The 14,543-nt window shown below is 43.0% G+C and overlaps 1 protein-coding gene across 1 annotated transcript in view; it reads left to right on the top strand.

Annotated features, from left to right (window-relative positions):
* LOC126108224 (pleckstrin homology domain-containing family G member 5) overlaps positions 1 to 14,543 on the top strand; it is a 694,776-nt gene that overhangs the window by 49,894 nt on the left and 630,339 nt on the right. The gene's annotated exons all lie outside the window — the stretch shown is intronic.

Raw genomic sequence — 14,543 nt, 5'->3', positions numbered from 1 at the left:
TGTGTAGCCACGACGTCGTGGTTGTGTGATCAATGTGTTGGACAGTTAAGGTGGAGACCTGCGTTAAAAATTCGCTCATGCTCCAATCATTTTTTCTTTTCACAAAATGAAACAATGTATCCGGACACTCCCACAAACGTACGTTTTTCATATTAGGTGCATTGTGTTGCCACCTACTGCCAGGTACTCCATATCAGCAACCTCAGTTGTCATTGGTCATCGTGAGAGAGCAGAACAGGGCACTCCACGGAACTCATGGACTTGGAATGTGGTCAGGTGATTGGGTGTCACTTGTGACATATGTCTGTACACGAGATTTCCACATTCCTAAACATCCCTAGATCCACTCTTCCCGATGTAATAGACTGATGATCACAGAATTTAAGTCGCATAGTGCTCAGAGCCATTTGAACCCCGATGTAATAGTGAAGAGACACATGCAGCACAAAAGGGTATAGGCCGACCTCATCTGTTGTGTGACAGAGACCGCCGACAGATGAAGAGGGTCGTAATGTGTAATAGTCAGACATCTATCCAGACCATCACACAGGAATTCCAAACTGCATCAGGATCCACTGCAAGTACTACGACAGTTAGGTGGGGTGTCAGAAAAGTTGGATATCTCGGTTGAGTGGCTGCTTATAAGCCAAACATTTCACCAGTAAATGCCAAACGACGCCTCGTTTGGTGTAAGGAATGTAAACATTGGAAGATTGAACAGTGGAAAAACGTTATGTGCAGTGACGAATCACGATATACAATGTAGTGATCCGATTGCAGGGTGTGGATATAGCGAATGCCTGGTGGACGTCATCTACCAGTGTGTGTAGTGACAACAGTAAAATTCAGAGGTGTTGGTGATATGGTTTGGCCCTGTTTTTCATGGATGGTGCTTACGCCCCTAGTTGTGTCGCGTGGCACTATCACAGCACAGGCCTACATTGATGTTTTTAGCACCTTCTTGCTTCACACTGTTGAAGAGCAATTCGAGGATGGCGTTTACATTTTTCAACACGATCGAGCACCTGTTCATAATGCACGGCCTTTGGCGCGTTGGTTACACGACAATAACATCCCTGTAATGGACTGGCCTGCACAGAGTCCTGACCTGAATCCTACAGAACACCTTTGGGATGTTTCGGAACGCCGACTTCGTGCCAGGCCTCACAGACCGACGTGGATACCTGTCTTCAGTGCTGCACTCCGTGAAGAATGCGCTGCCATTCCCCAAGAAACCTTGCAGCACCTGACTGAACGTATGTCTGCGAAAGCGGAAGCTGTCCTCAAGGGTAAGGGTGGGCCAACACCATACTGAATTGCAGTATAACCGATGGAGGGCACTACGAGCTTGTAAGTCATTTTCAGGCAGATGTCCGGATACTTTTGATCACATAGTGTGTGAACTTCCCGTCCGGTCGTTGACATGTATGTTCTCCTTCTGTAGTGTTGGCCATTGTCATATTATACATCGGTTACAGACTATGTGAGTCATATAGTAAGTGAATGTGATGAGTAGTGACAGCAGACGAGATGTCGCAAAGGCTCCTCACAGAAATGAAATTAGCAAATAAATGGGTGTGAACTGTGTTACAACAAAGGAATTCAAGTGTCAAAACTTCCAAAACGGAGGCTCCTCACAGAAATGAAATTAGCAAATAAGTGGGTGTGAACTGTGTTACAACAAAGGAATTCAAGTGTCAAAACTTCCAAAACGGAACGCAACAGTCATAACCTGCGGTACGTGTGTAGAACGAATAGGATGTATGGACGTCTGGGGGTTACTTCCATAGACTTTCCTGTGCATATGGACATTACACTACGACACAGACACAAATTTGAATACAGTAAGCGAACAGACTCGTCAGTGACCGGACGTACAGTTCATAATTTTGACACAGGGGGCACAGGGGAGTTAACCCTAGGACGCCTAAGGAGGGGGTTCGTTGAACCCACAATTTTTTTATGTCCCCTGCTTTTGCCCAAGTAACTTTCATACTACATATTCCCTTTGAGTTATTGTTTATTGGCTATTTTATGAAACATTATTGTCAACATATTTTATAGAAAATTCCTGCTTTGAAAGAAAAAATAAATAAACTTATTATGGGTCCAACAAACCCCCCCCCCCCCCCCCCCCCCCGCAGGTTTCCATGCTGTAGAAAATTTCCGTTAGTAGGAATTCGTATTTCTCATCTCTACAACAATGCAAGTTAGTTTCTTGTTGGGGTTGGTATTCTTGATATTTACAACAGTCGGTTTACTTTCAGAGGAAGTGATTGTTGCTGTCAGTCAGCTGTTATTTATCTTGTAAACTTGCAGTGAGTTAGTACAGTTCCCAACAGGTAGGCCTCCAGTACTTTTGGTGTCCTACACAGCAGAAACGAAAACACGTAAAAACTTACTGATGTTGTCAACAATGCACCAAGATAAAGGCACTGTTGGAGGAGAGAAGAATAAATCTGAGATAAATGCGTATTATAATTCCACTAAAGGTGTAATTGATACCATTGATCAAATGGCGTGTATGTAAGAGGGGAACAAAGAGATGGCCTCTATCTGTATTTTAGTCTCTCGTCGACATTTGTGCTATCAATGCAACCACCATATTCATCCTGCAACATCCACGATGGAATGAAAAGAAACACAACAAACGGAAACTTTATCTTCTGCAAGCTGCGATGGAACTAGTGAAATTGCAGGTAGAAGAAAGAAGTGCCAATGCAAGAGGGTTATCTAACCAAATTGTTCAATCAGTGGAGACTATTCTACAAAAGAAAATCAAAGAAGTGGCAACAGAAGCACGTCAGCCTCCTGCAGGGAAAGGTCGGCGCCATGTTTGTGTAAGAAAAGCTAAAACAAAGAAGCAGAAGTGCAACAATCTAAATAAACCAAAACAGTATTGTGGAGAGTGTCATAAACATGTGTGTAACACACATTCAGAAAAAAATTGTGAAGTGTGTCTCTTGCCTTGAATCTGAGGACTCAGAGTAGTCTTTTGTATATGAACACATCTGTATTTTGTATTGTAATATGTCAATTTTTTATTCACTCAATCCAATATGTATATAATTAACAACATTTATAAACTGATGCCTTAGTTAAAATACATAAACCATTTTAAAAGTTGTAATTTTTCGTCAGTAAACGTATTTAATACCTGTGGGCTCGCCGAACCCCCCGCCCCCCCCCCCCCCCCAGGCATCCAAGTTAGGAAAAAATGCTTGGGTGTCCTAGGGTTAATGAACACAGACCTCCCCCTTTGCAGTCCGAAAAAGTCACCACACAGCCGCGACGCCGTAGCTCCTCCAATTCGCTCGATGTTGCACTTCTTAAGCTTGGAACTTTCACTGTTTCTATTTTGCTTCTGTTTTCAGAGTTCAGTACACCTTCTTCCTGTTCTTGTACTCGACGTATGTTCAGTATTTGACCGGCTATCCACCGGGCCATCTTACCACTAAATCTGAGAAGGCTGCGATGCGGGAGGGGCTGGGACTTTTCCTTTCTTACAAGGGAACCACCCCATCGCACCCCCCCCCTCTCAGATTTAGTTATAAGTTGGCACAGTGAATAGGCCTTGAAAAACTGAACACACATCAATCGAGAAAACAGGAAGAAGTTGTGTGGAACTATGGAAAAAATAAGCAAAATATACAAACTGAGTAGTCCATGTGCAAGATAGGCAACATCAAGTATAGTGTGAGCTCAGGAGCGCCGTGGTCCCGTGGTTAGCGCGAGCAGATGCGGAACGAGAGGTCCTAGGTTCAGATCTCCCCTAGAGTGCAAATTTTACTTTATTTTCGCAAAGTTATGATCTGTCGTTCGTTCGTTGACGTCTCTGTTCACTGTAATAAGTTTAGTGTCTGTGTTTTGCGACCGCACTGCAAAACCGTGCGATTAGTAGACGAAAGGACGTGCCTCTCCAATGGGAACCGAAAACATTTGATCGCAAGGTCATAGGTCACCCGATTCCTCCACAGGAAAACACGTCTGATATATTCTATACGACACTGGTGACGGCATGTGCGTCACATGACAGGAATATGTTGTCGACCCACCTAACTTGCACACTTGGCGAAAAATTAAGATGAAAACATAAGAGAGTGCCACATAAACTGCAACAAATGAATGCAACAGTTTCACAGTCGCACAGTTTTCTCTGTGCTCTGACAAAACATGTTTTTAACGTTTTCAAATTTTTCCGTGTGTAGACGGTCAAATCCTGCATATGTCCAAGCAAATCTGAACATTTCCTGGAATTTTGGACAGCGAAGTTGATTATGTGTGAGTGCTTGAACTTTGATAATTGTCTGAAAATAAAAAAGTAAACTTTTTACTCGAGGGGATACTTGAACTAAGGACCTCTCATTCCGCAGTTGCTCACGCTAACTACGGGACCACGGCGCTCCTGCTCTCACAGTATCCTTGATGTTCCATATCTTGCGCATCGACTACTCAGTTTGTATATTTGGCTTATTTTTTTCCATAGTTCCACACAACTTCTTCCTGTTTTCTCGATTGATGTGTGTTCAGTTTTTCAAGGCCTATCCACTGTGCCAACTTATAACTAAATCTGAGGGGGGTGCGATGGGGAGGTTTCCTTGTTAGGTTCCTCTGGAAACCGGCAGCGGTGAATCGCGTAGAAACATACTGAGGATATGTGGAAGGTCGCATAGTTTACGGGACATTTTTGTCTGCGTGGTTATCCTGCTGTCCGTTGCTTTAGAGTAAGCACTACTTATTGCAACATGGAAACTGTCAATGTTTAATTCAAGTTTCATTCGAAAACTGTTGATTTGTAACGTGAAACACAGGGACGTTGTGTTCAAAATTTAAAAAAAAAAAAGATTTATTTATGACATAGCGCTAGGAAACGCAATTTTCTCCAGAGAAAAATAAAATAAAAAGAATACGAAACAGTAACATTTCAAACATCGGTTCAATACTTCATTGAGCTTACATAAAACATGTTTCTGTTATTCATAAACAACTTCCGCGCTTGTCAATAGTAATTATTGTCTTTGATCATGTTGAGGGACGTTGTGTTGAGTACAGAATAACAGCAATAATTATATGGATTCTTTTACGTTCGTGCGTGTAAACTGCACTTGCGAGGAAAGCAACACGATTAACTATTTCTTAAAAACTGTAGATTATATTTCGTAAGGATAAAAAATACTCAGTGGCCTAACGCTGAACGCTATGCGACAACAATTACGTCCAAAGTAAACAAGTCAAGACAAATCAGAGGGAACTGTCGGCTCCCAGTTTCTCTCTCATACATTTATTTTTGTTTCATTTCCTTTTTCATGCTGTCAATACTACGGGTAATCCTACCATTTACTACATCATTTATGTGGTGTAACAAAACTACCGAATCGTAGCTTTGGTACAGCGCAACTCTATCTGTGATATTCCGGGTGATTCCGTTATGGTTTTACAGACTTCCAGGGATTGTTAATAAGGACAAACGCGCCAATCTGAGATAAGGAACCCAGGTCTGGACAATACCGATTCGAAAGTTACAAGTGAAAATCTTCCTCGTACCTCTGACCTGCAATACACTTTTGGTGTTAAGATCACAGGATGGGTGACCTTCAGAGATGGTCGTAGGGACCAAAACAAGATAACATGTCCAGTAAACATGGGCTGAAAGTTGCATACCTTAAGAGAATAAGCACATGCTGATATTCGCTAATACGAAACAAATTTCTCTTACTGAGCAAGTGCCCATAGCGCTTTCAAGTATTCATTTTAGCCTGTACAGCGTGGTCCATTGATCGTGACCGGGCCAAATATCTCACAAAATAAGCGTCAAACGAAAAAACTACAAAGAACGAAACTTGTCTAGCTTGAAGGGGGAAACCAGATGGCGCAATTGTTGGGCCACTAGATGGCGCTGCCATAGGTCAAACGGATATCAACTGCGTTTAAAAATAGGAACCTCCATTTTATTACATATTCGTGTAGTACTAAAGAAATATGAATGTTTTAGTTGGACCACTTTTTTCGCTTTCTGACAGATGGCGCTGTAATAGTCATAGACATATGGCTCACAATTTTAGACGAACAATTGGTAACAGGTAGGTTTTTTAAACTAAAATACAGAACGTAGGTACGTTTGAAGATTTTATTTCGGTTGTTCCAATATGAACCTTTGTGAGCTTACAATTTCTGAGAACGCATGCTGTTACAGCATGATTACCTGTAAATACCACATTAATGCAATAAATGCTCAAAATGATGTCCGCCAACCTCAATGCACTTGGCAATACGTGTAATGAAATTCCTCTCAACAGCGAGTAGTTCGCCTTTCATAATGGTCTCATATGCAATGGCAATGCGTTGACGCATGTTGTCAGCCGTTGTCGGTGGATCACGATAGCAAATATCCTTCAACTTCCCCCACAGAAACAAATCCTTGTACGTGCGGGCCACGGTATGGAACTTCGACGACCAATCCACCTGTCATGAAATATGCTATTCAATACCGCTTCAACCACACGCGAGCTGTGTGTCGCACATCCATCATGTTGGAAGTACATCGCCATTCTTTCATGCAGTGAAACATCTTGTAGTAACATCGGTAGAACATTACGTAGGAAATCAGCATACACTGCACAATTTAGATTCCCATCGATAAAATGGGGACCAAATATCATTCCTTTCATAATGCCGCACCATACCGCCAAGGTTGCAGATGTTCCACTTGTCGCAGCCAGTGTGGATTTTCCGTTGCCCAATACTGCATATTATGCCGGTTTACGTTACCGCTGTCGGTGAATGACGCTTCGTCGCTAAATAGAACACGTGCAAAAAATCTGTCATCGTCCCGTAATTTCTCTTGTGCCCAGTGGCAGAACTGTACACGACGTTCAAAGTCGTCGCCATGCAGTTCCTGGAGCATAGAAATATCGTACGGGCGCAACCGATGTTGATGTAGGATTCTAACACCGACGTTTTTGAGATTCCCGATTCTCGCGCAGTTTGTCTGCTACTGATGTGCGGATTAGCGGCGACAGTAGCTAAAAGACCTACTTGGGCACCACCATTTGTTGCAGGTTGTGGTTGACGTTTCACATGTGGCTGAACACTTCCTGTTTCCTTAAATAACGTAACTATCCGGCGAACGGTCCGGACACTTGGATGATGTCGTCCAGAATACCGAGCAGCATACATAGCACACGCCCGTTAGGCATCTTGATCACAATAGCCGTACATCAACACGATATCGACCTTTTCCGCAATTGGTAAATGGTCCATTTTAACACGGGTAATGTATCACGAAGCAAATACCGTCCGCACTGGCGGAATGTTACGTGATACCACGTACTTATACGTTTGTGAGTGTTACAGCGCCATCTATCACAAAGCGAAAAAAATGGTCCTACTAAAACATTCATATTTATTTACGTACTCCACGAATATGTAATAAAATGAGGGTTCCTGTTTTAAAAAAAAAAACGTAGTTGATATCCGTTTGACCTGTGGCAGCGCCATCTAGCGGGCCTCAAGCTAGAGGAGTTTAGTTCTTTGTAGTTTTTTCGTTTGACGCTTATTTCGTGAGATATTTGGCCCGGTCAATATCAATGGATCACCCTGTATTTACTGGTCTTTCTTCCTGTTTAGTTCCGTACTGCTTCCTCCAAAAATACGGAAACCAAAGAGTTTTGAAGTAGAAGGGATGTGTTTCACACTATCGAAGGTGAAAAATTGGTGATAGCTCTTAAGATAGGAGTGTCCAACCCACGGCCGGCCAGCGGTCCAAGGCAAGTATCAATGTGGCCCAAGAACTGATCGTCTTACACTGCGAGGGGGCAGCCAAAGGGAACCGGACTAAAACCGCCATGACTGGAGCTTGTGTAGTACGCCTTGCTGCCGTTAGAAGTGAATAGCGCAGCTCACTGCCAGTTCAGCGCCGCCTTTTCGACCCGTATTGTTCTGTTCTTCTGTAGTCATTGTTCTCACTAGCGCTGTTTTGATCTTGTTCCGTTTTTTATGATGGCAAGTATAAGTGAACAACGTGCAGATGTCAAAATTTTGTTTTCTCCTCGGTAAAAATGCTGTTGAAACTGTTTTAATGTTGAAAACAACTTACCAAGAGCACGCTATGGGGAAAGCTCAAGTGTGCGTGTGGTTTGCTCGATTTAAAAATTGTGGCATGTTGACTGATGACAAGCCTCGTTCTGGCCTCCATCAACTGCCCAACTCGCCTCTGGCCATCCTGATTTAGGTTTTCTGTGATTTCCCTAAATCGCTCCAGGCAAATGCCGGGATGGTTCCATTGAAAGGGCACGGCCGACTTCCTTGCCCGTCCTTCCCAAGACCGATGACCTCGCTGTTTGGTCTCTTCCGCCAAACTATCCAACCGAAGCCAACTGCCCGAATCCCAGAAAATATTGAAAAAATTTGCGAGCTTGCGCGTAGAGATCGTTTTCAGGAGATATAAGAACATTGCGCAGCAGTGCTTGTCAAAAAAGACCCTATTTGTGGCAGACAAGGGACTGGTTCTTCCGGCACGACAACGCACCTGCACCGACAGCCATCTTTGATTGACAGTTTCTGGCTAAAAATGGCACAGCTCCGCTGCCCCACGCACCTTACTCGTCTGACCTGGCTCCGTGCGACTTTTTCTTATTTCCACACATGAAAAGGGGCACGGAAGGACTCCGATTTGACAACACTGAAAAAATTAAGAGAAAAACGAGGGAGGAGCTGTCAGCCATTTCTCAAGATGGCTACAAAAATGTTTCAAACAGTGAAAGCACCGGTGGGACAATCGTATTAGTTGTAATGGGGAGTATTTTGAAGGGGATAAGGTTCTTTTGTAAACAACTTGAAAGTATATAGCTTTTATAAAATAATTCCGTTTTTTAATACCCCCTCGTACAGCGTCTATTTAGGTCCTTACACTGTAAGTAGGCTGTTTAGGTTTTTTTTATTGGTAACGCCACGTAGCACTCTGTATGAAAATCACTGACTGTGCTGTGTGCAGTCTGTGGCTGGTTGGCATTGTTGTAATATTCGCTACTGTAGTGTTGGGCAGCTGGATGTGAACAGCGCGTAGCGTTGCGCAGTTGGAGGTGAGCCGCCAGCAGTGGTGGATGTGGGGAGAGAGATGGCGGAGTTTTGAGAGCGGATGATCTGGACGTGTGTCCATCAGAGACAGTATATTTGTAAGACTGGATGTCATGAACTGATATATATATATTATGACTTTTGAACACTATTAAGGTAAATACATTGTTTGGTCTTTACCAAAATCTTTCATTTGCTAACTATGCCTATCAGTAGTTAGTGCCTTCAGTAGTTTGAATCTTTTATTTAGCTGGCAGTATTGGCGCTCTTTGTATTGCAGTAGTTTGATTAACGAAGATTTTTGTGAGGTAAGTGATTTGTGAAAGGTATAGGTTAATGATAGTCAGGGCTATTCTTTTGTAGGGATTATTGAAAGTCAGATTGCGTTGCGCTAAAAAAATACTGTGTGTCAGTTTAGTGTTGATCAGAATAAGTAAAGAGAGAAACGCCTGAGTACGTTCAGTTTTGCTCAGCTGTTTGAAAACTAAATAACGTAAGGGGTTTACCAGCACAATCACTCATAAATTTTTCCGGGAAAACTGCGCAACGCTACGCGCTGTTCACATCCAACTGTCCAACACTACAGAAGCAAATATTCCAACAATGCAAACCAGCCACAGACTGCACACAGCACAGCCAGTGATTCTCATACAGAGCGCTACGTGGCGTTACCAACATAAAAACCTAAACAGCCTACCTACATAGGCACTAGCCACTGCATTGCCAGTCCAGTATGTCTGCCGATGCATCAGTTAGGTTACAGCGTCAAGAACGCACCGCTAGTTTCTGCTTTTTCTCCCCCAAAGATCCTCTCCCAGGAACGCCAAAGAGCTTTCGAAGCTCTCAATGTTTCGACATACATGAAACAGCGATATTCGACTGCGAGCGTCTAAAGCTCTCTGGGACGCTCGTAAATATGCTCTGAATTAGCAATGTTAATGTAATCCGTCGTGAAAAATCTCTTCGATCTGGTGTGCAAGATATATCAGAGGGGTAGAATACCCTGACACTTCAACAATAATAATTCCAACGAGAGCAGGTTATGACGTATGTGACAATTGCCGAGCCATCAGAAGTATGGCTCCAAAGTATTGACACGAATTATTTGCAGAGGAATGGAAAGACGGATAGAAGCTGACCTCGCAGAAGATCAGTTTAGATTCCGGAGAAATTGGAAACATGACTTATTTTGGAAGATAGGCTAAGAAAAGGCAAACCTACGTTTATAGCATTTGTGGACTTACAGAAAGCTTTTGACAATGTTGACTGGAATACTCTATTTGAACTTCTGAAGGTCGCAAAGGTACAATACAGGGAGCAAAAGGCTATTTACAACTTGCACAGAAGCCAGATGGCAGCTATAATACTGGAGGGGCATGAAAGGGAAGCAGTGGTCGAGAAGGGGGTGAGATAGGGTGGTGGCCTATCTCCGTTTACTATGATAGGATGTCCCAGAAAGAATGGTAAATATTCAGGGGTACTACATGAACGATAATTGGTAACGAAACGGTGCACTAAACATCGACTCTTAAACGTGTACCTTGCGAGCTATGAGGACTTCCTTATCTTCGATACTGTGATACAAATCTCTTCTACGTTCCTTCCCATATTGTGGGAGGACGTAGTATGGACCAAAACAAGGAAATGATTGTCTGAGAAACATAGATCTATAATGCGTAACTTGAAAGCTATCAGCACTTCTTCAGTATCTTTCGCAGTATCGTAGATTAACAAGGGCTTGTAGTCCTTCAGGTAAACAATTTAGATTCCATTTTTTTCTTGGTTTGGTCCATACTGCCTCCTCTAAAAATATGCCAAGCAAAGAGCTTGCAATAGGACAGATTTGTTTCACAGTATGGAACATGAACAGTGTTCAAGAGCACATGTTTACTAATCGATTTTGCTTCGAGGGATTGTTCCTATCCCTGAATACTAGGCCTGGGAATAAAATATCGATATATCCGTAGAACGATACTTAAATGGTTCAAATGGCTCTGAGCACTATGGGACTTAACATCTGTGGTCATCAGTCCCCTAGAACTTAGAACTACTTAAACCTAACTAACCTAAGGACATCACATACATCCATGCCCGAGGCAGGATTCGAACCTGCGACCGGAGCAGTCGCGCGGATCTAATAATAAATCAATACTTTAATATACAGCACTAAAACAGGCTGCATGTTTACAACGTGCAGCCGATATTTTTATAGGCTTGTAAGTCGATATTTTTCGCGTCGATGTATCGATAAATTTTCAGATATGCAGGGTGGTCCATTGATAGTGACCGGGCCAAATATCTCACGAAATAACCATCCAACGAAAAAACTACAAAGAACCAATCTCGTCTACTTTGAAGGGGGAAACCAGATGGCGATATGGTTGGCCCGCTAGATGGCGCTGCCATAGGTCAAACGGATACCAACTGCGTTTTTTTTAAAATAGGAATCCCCATTTTTTATTACATATTCGTGTAGTACGTAAAGAAATATGAATGTTTTAGTTGGACCTGTTTTTTCGCTTTGTTGTAGATCGCGCTGTAATAGTCACAAACATATGCCTCACAATTTTTGACTAACAGTTGGTAATAATGCAATAAATGCTCAAAATGATGTCCGTCAACTCCAATGCATTTGGCAATACGTATAACGACATTTCTCTCAACAGCGAGTAGTTCGCCTTCCGTAATGTTCGCACATGCATTGACAATGCGCTGACGCATGTTGTCAGCCATTGTCGGTGGATCACGATAGCAAATATCCTTCAACTTTCCCCACAGAAAGAAATCCGGGGACGTCAGATCCGGTGAACGTGCGGGCCACGGTATGGTGCTTCGACGACCAATCCACGTGTCATGAAATATCCTGTTCAATACCGCTTCAACCGCACGCGAGCTATGTGCCGGACATCCATCATGTTGGAAGTACCTCGCTATTCTGTCATGCAGTGAAACATCTTGTAGTAACATCGCTAGAACATTACGTAGGAATTCGGCATACATTGGACCATTTAGATCGCCATCGATAAAATAGGGGCCAATTATCCTTCCTCCCATAATGCCGCACCATACATTAACCCGCCAAGGTCGCTGATGTTCCACTTGTCGCAGCCATCGTGGATTTTCCGTTGCCCAATAGTGCGTATTATGTCGGTTTACGTTACCGCTGTCGGTGAATGACGCTTCGTCGCTAAATAGAAAGCGTGCAAAAAATCTGTCATTGTCCCGTAATTTCTCTTGTGCCCAATGGCAGAACTGTACACGACGTTCAAAGTCGTCGCCATGCAATTCCTGGTGCATAAAGATACGCTGCGGGTGCAATCGATGTTGATGTAGCATTCTCAACACCGACGTCTTTGAGATTCCCGATTCTCGAGCAATTTGTCTGCTGCTGATGTGCGGATTAGCCGCGACAGCAGCTAAAACACCTCCTTGGGCATCATCATTTGTTGCAGGCCGTGGCTGACGTTTCACATGTGGCTGAACGCTTCCTGTTTCCTTAAATAACGTAACTATCCGGTGAACGGTCCGGACACTTGGATGATGTCGTCCAGGATACCGAGCAGCATACATAGCACACGCCCGTTGTCCATTTTGATCACAATAGCCATACATCAACACCATATCGACCTTTTTCGCAATTGCTAAACGGTCCATTTTAACACCGGCAATGTATCACGAAGCAAATACCGTCCGCACTGGCGGAATGTTACGTGATACCACGTACTTATACGTTTGTGACTATTACAGCGTCATCTATCACAAAGCGAAAAAAGTGGTCCAACTACAACATTCATATTTCTTTACATAATAGACGAATATGTAATAAAAAATGGGGGTTCGTATTTTAAAAAACGCAGTTGATATCCGTTTGACCTATGGCAGCGCCACCTAGCGGGCCAACCATAGCGCCATCTGGTTTCCCCTTTCAAGCTAGACGAGTTTCGTTCTTTGTAGGTTTTTCGTTTGACGCTTATTTCACGGGATATTTGGCCCGGTCACTATCAATGGACCACTCTGTATAACGAGAGCCGAAAATGGTATTTTTTTATAATGTGGATTTATCGGACACCCGGTATTTTTAAAAATATCAACAGTCCTAGCCTGAATATTGATTATCCCCCTTGGGCCATCCTTTAGAGATAGCTCTGTCGAGAATTCCAGAGTGCCTGTTTCCAAGTACGAGTGAGCAGATCTTGCGAGCTGTTACTATTTTCTCGCTGTAGGGAAATAACAGTTTAGAATTACAAAGTGCTGTTCTGTGAAACTGGCAGACTCTTTCCGAGTATTCTCAAAGGAGTTAATTTCCGCTAGAGTTGTTCTGTTTTATCCCCTCGGCCGTCGTAAGGTTTGAACAGGCGTGGCGACACTGCAGCCAGAAAGTATGAGCGAGATGGGAATTTTCTCCGGAGATTAAAAATTCTGCAGTCAGCTTAGAGAGAGAGGTAGTTTAGATATATCCAGTGTATCAGAAGACAAGGGACACAGGGGGAATAAAAGAATACGCGAGGAAATTGCCGGAGTATTGAGAAGGGTAAGGTGCAGACGGGCGGTGTATCTGTGGAGGACACAGTTGAAATGTGTGTCGCACAAGCAACTGTACTGTGACCCACCAAGTTACTAGTGTACGTTAACAAGCTACGGAAATAAATAGAATAAAAATTAGTAAAAATATCGTTGTAGGAAAACATACTTGCAGCGGTTTTATGTTGTTGTTGTTGTGGTCTTCGGTCCAGAGACTGGTCTCATGCAGCTCTCCATGCTACTCTATCCTGTGCAAGCTTCTTCATCTCCCAGTACTTACTGCAACCTACATCCTTCTGAATCTGCTTAGTGTATTCATCTCTTCGTCTCCCTCTAAGATTTTTACCCTCCACGCTGCTCTCCAGTACTAAATTGGTGATCCCTTGATGCCTCAGAACATGTCCTACCAACCGGTCCCTTCTTCTAGTCAGGTGTGCCACAAATTTCTCTTCTCCCTAATTATATTCAATACCTCAACATTAGTTATGTGACCTACCCATCTAATCTTCAGCATTCTTCTGTAGCACCACATTTCTAAAGCTCCTACTAAACTATTTATCGTCCAGGTTTCACTTCCATACATGGCCACACACCATACAAATACTTTCAGAAACGACTCCGTGACGCTTAAATCTATACTCGATGTTAACAAATTTCTCTTCTTCAGAAACGCTTTCCTTGCCATTGCCAGTCTACATTTTATATTCTCTCTACTTAGACCATCATCAGTTATTTTGCTCCCCCATAGCAAAACTCCTTTACTACTTTAAATGTCTCATTTCCAAATCTAATACCCTCAGCATCACCCGAATTAATTCGACTACATTCCATTATCTTCGATTTGCTTTTGTTGATGTTCATCTTATATCCTCCTTTCAAGTTATTGTCCATCCCGTTCACCTGCTCTTCCAGGTCCTTGCTGTGTCTGACAGAATTACAATGTCATC

The sequence above is a fragment of the Schistocerca cancellata genome, chromosome 11, assembly GCF_023864275.1.
Source record: "Schistocerca cancellata isolate TAMUIC-IGC-003103 chromosome 11, iqSchCanc2.1, whole genome shotgun sequence".
NCBI lineage: Eukaryota > Metazoa > Arthropoda > Insecta > Orthoptera > Acrididae > Schistocerca > Schistocerca cancellata.
The sequence above is the reverse complement of the archived record's forward strand: the minus strand, read 5'-3'. Positions and strand labels throughout refer to the sequence as shown.